General features: G+C 42.0%; 1 non-coding gene across 1 annotated transcript; it reads left to right on the top strand.

Annotated features, from left to right (window-relative positions):
- Positions 1-3013: 3013 nt before the first annotated feature.
- LOC148577626 (small nucleolar RNA R71) lies at positions 3014-3121 on the top strand. The gene has a single exon (XR_015903105.1). It is a non-coding gene; the product is annotated as a small nucleolar RNA R71 (small nucleolar RNA).
- Positions 3122-4393: the final 1272 nt, after the last annotated feature.

Genomic DNA, 4393 nt, shown 5'->3' with positions numbered 1-4393 from the left:
TGATGAGCGGATAATTTATACGCTTTTTGGCAATGTTTTTAGTATGTTTCTAGTAGGATCTAGTTACTTTTAGGGATGTTTTCATTAGTTTTTATGTTAAATTCACATTTCTTGACTTTACTATGAATTTGTGTATTTTTCTGTGATTTCAGGTATTTTCTGGCTGAAATTAAGGGACTTGAGCAAAAATCAGATTCAAAGGTTGAAGAAGAACTGCTGATGCTGTTGGATTCTGACCTCCCTGCACTCAAAATGGATTTTCTGGAGCTGCAGAACTCAAAATGCCCCGCTTTTAATTGCGTTGGAAAGTAGACATCTAGGGCTTTCCAGCAATATATAATAGTCTATACTTTGCCCGAGTTCAGATGACGCAAACTGGCGTTCAACGCCAGCTCTCTGCCCAATTCTGGCGTCCAGCGCCAGAAACAAGTTGCAAAGTGGAGTTCAACGCCCAAAATGGCACAAAAACTGGCGTTCAACTCCAAGAATGACCTCTCCACGTGTAGACTTCAAGCTCAGCCCAAGCACACACCAAGTGGGCCCCGAAAGTGGATTTATGCATCAATTACTTACTTCTGTAAACCCTAGTAGCTAGTTTATTATAAATAGGACCTTTTACTATTGTATTAGATATCTTTGATCAGTTGTATGCTATCTTAGATCATGTTTTGGGGGCTGGCCATCTCGGCCATGCCTGGACCTTTCACTTATGTAATTTTAACGGTAGAGTTTCTACACTCCATAGATTAAGGTGTAGAGCTCTGCTGTTCCTCAATGATTAATGCAAAGTACTACTATTTTCTATTCAATTCATCTTATTTCGCTTCTAAGATATTCATTCGCACTTCAACCTGAATGTGATGAACGTGACAATCATCATCATTCCCTATGAACGCGTGCCTGACAACCACTTCCGTTCTACCTTAGATTGAATGAGTATCTCTTAGATCTCTTAATCGGAATCTTCGTGGTGTAAGCTAGAATGATGGCGGCATTCAAGAGAATCCGGAAGGTCTAAACCTTGTCTGTGGTATTCCGAGTAGGATTCAATGATTGAATGACTGTGACGAGCTTCAAACTCGCGAGTGCTGGGCGTAGTGACAGACGCAAAAGGAGGGTGAATCCTATTCCAGCATGATCGGGAACCTCAGATGATTAGCCGTGCCGTGACAGGGCATCTTGGACCATTTTCACAAGAGGAGGGGATGTAGCCACTGACAACGGTGATGCCCTTGCATAAAGCCAGCCATGGAAAGGAGTAAGACTGATTGGATGAAGACAGCAGGAAAGCAGAGGTTCAAGGAACGAATGCATCTCCATACGCTTATCTGAAATTCTCACCAATGATTTATATAAGTATTTCTATCCTTCTTATATTACTACATTTCGAAAACTACATAACTATTTTATATCCGCCTGACTGAGATTTACAAGGTGACCATAGCTTGCTTCATACCAACAATCTCCGTGGGATTCGACCCTTACTCACGTAAGGTATTACTTGGACGACCCAGTGCACTTGCTGGTTAGTTGTATCGAAGTTGTGACAAATTATGAATTGAGATTAGAGCACCAAGAGATCACAATTTTGTGCACCAAGGGGTCTGCTAAGGATGATGGATTCATCCATACGCTTCCCAGTCTCTAGGATTATAAAATCTGCAGGGATGTGATGGTCTTCAACCTTTACCAAGACATCCTCTACAAGTCCATAAGCCTATTTCTTTGAATTGTCTGCCATCTCTAGTGAGATTCTTGCAGCTTGTACCTCAATGATCCCTAGCTTCTCCATTACAGAGAGAGGCATAAGGTTTATGCTTGACCCTAGGTCACACAGAGCCTTCTCAAAGGTCATGGTGCCTATGGTACAAGGGATTGAGAACTTTCCAGGGTCCTGTCTCTTTTGAGGTAATCTCCACCTAGTCAAGTCATCCAGTTCTTTGATGAGCAATGGAGGTTCATTCTCCCAAGTCTCATTACCAAATATCCTGGCATTTAGCTTCATGATTGCTCTAAGGTACTTAGCAACTTGCTCTTCAGTAACATCTTCATCCTCTTCAGAGGAAGAATATTCATCAGAACTCATGAATGGCAGAAGTAGATTTAATGGAATCTCTATGGTGTCAGTATGAGCCTCAGATTCCCATGGTTCCTCATTAGGGAACTCCATGGAGGTCAGTGGACGTCCATTGAGGTCTTCCTCAGTGGGAATCACTGCCTCTTCCTCCTCTCCAAGTTCGGCCGTGTGGGTTGTGGTTATGGCTTTACACTCTCTTTTTGGATTCTCTTCTGTATTGCTAGGGAGAGTGCTAGGAGGGAGTTCAGCAATTTTCTTACTCAGCTGACCCAATTGTGCCTCCAAATTTCTAATGGAGGGCCTTGTTTCTGTTATGAAACTTTGAGTGGTTTTGATTAGATCAGAGACAATGGTTGTTAAGTCAGAGGGGTCTTGCTTAGAATTCTCTGTCTGTTGCTGAGAAGGTGATGGAAAAGGCTTGCCATTGTTAAACTTGTTTCTTCCACCATTGTTGTTGTTGAAACCTTGTTGAGGTCTCTGTTGATCCTTCCATGAGAGATTTAGATGATTTCTCCATGAAGGATTATAGGTGTTTCCATAGGATTCTCCCATGTAATTCACTTCTTCCATTGCTGGGTTCTCTGGATCATAAGCTTCTTCTTCAGAGGAAGCTTCCTTAGTACTGCCTGGTGCAGCTTGCATTCCAGACAGACTCTGAGAAATCATATTGACTTGCTGAGTCAATATTTTATTCTGAGCCAATATGGCATTCCGAGTATCAATCTCAAGAACTCCTTTCTTTTGATTTGTCCCATTATTCACAGGATTCCTTTCAGAAGTGTACATGAATTGGTTATTTGCAACCATTTCAATGAGTTCTTGAGCTTCTGCAGGCGTCTTCTTCAGATAAAGAGATCCTCCAGCAAAGCTATCCAATGACATCTTGGATAGTTCAGACAGACCATCATAAAAGATTCCTATGATGCTCCATTCTGAAAGCATGTCAGAAGGGCACCTTCGGATCGATTGCTTGTATCTCTCCCAAGCTTCATAGAGGGACTCACCATCCTTCTGTCTAAAGGTTTGGACTTCCACTCTAAGCTTGCTTAATTTTTGAGGTGGAAAGAACTTTGCCAAGAAGGCATTGACTAGCTTTTCCCAAGAGTTCAGGCTTTCTTTAGGTTGTGAATCCAACCATGTCCTAGCTCTGTCTCTTACAGCAAAAGGAAAGAGCATAAGTCTGTAGACTTTAGGGTCAACCCCATTGGTCTTGACAGTGTCACAGATTTGCAAGAATTCAGCTAAGAACTGATGAGGATCTTCCAATGGAAGTCCATGAAACTTGCAATTCTGTTGCATTAGAGAAACTAATTGAGGCTTAAGCTCAAAGTTGTTTGCTCCAATGGTAGGGATTGAGATGCTTCTCCCATAGAAATCAGGAGTAGGTGCAGTAAAGTTGGTGCACAAAATTGTGATCATCAATGGCGCCATCAACATGGTACGCTCAATTGTAATCTCAACTTTTTTTCACAACTTCGCACAACTAACCAGCAAGTGCACTAGGTCGTCCAAGTAATAAACCTTACGCGAGTAAGGGCCGATCCCACGGAGATTGTTGGTATGAAGCAAGCTATGGTCATCTTCTAAATCTCAGTCAGGCGGATATAGAATGGTTATGGAGTTTTCGAAAATAAATAATAAAATAGGGATAGAAATACTTATGTAAATCCTTGGTGAGAATTTCAGATAAATGTATGGAGATGCTTTTGTCCCTCTAAACCTTTGCTTTCCTGCTGTCTTCATCCAATCAGTCTTACTCCTTTCTATGGCTGGCTATATGTAAGGACATCACCGTTGTCAATGGCTACTTTTGATCCTCTCTGGAAAATAGTCCAATGCGCTGTCACTGCATGGCTAATCATCTGGAGGCGTCACTTGCCAATGGCTGCATCCTATCCTCTTGTGAAAATGGTCCAAATGCTCTGTCACAGCACGGCTAATCATCTGAGGTTCTCGATCATACTAGAATAGGATTCACCCTCCTTTTGCGTCTGTCACTACGCCCAGCACTCGCGAGTTTGAAGTTCGTCACAGTCATTCAATCCCAGAGTCCTACTCAGAATACCACAGACAAGGTTTAGACTTTCCGGACTCTCATGAATGCCGCCATCAATCTAGCTTACACCACGAAGATTCTAATTAAGAGATCCAAGAGATACTCATTCAATCTAAGGTAGAACGGAAGTGGTTGTTAGGCACGCGTTCATAGGGAATGATGATGATTGCCACGTTCATCACATTCAGGTTGAAGTGCGAATGAATATCTTAGAAGCGGAACAAGTTGAATTGAATAGAAAACAGTAGTACTTTGCATTA

The sequence above is a fragment of the Arachis ipaensis genome, chromosome B1 (genome assembly GCF_059453495.1).
Source record: "Arachis ipaensis isolate K30076 ecotype BB chromosome B1, ASM5945349v1, whole genome shotgun sequence".
Taxonomy (NCBI): domain Eukaryota; kingdom Viridiplantae; phylum Streptophyta; class Magnoliopsida; order Fabales; family Fabaceae; genus Arachis; species Arachis ipaensis.
This window is presented reverse-complemented; position numbering and strand designations above follow the sequence as displayed.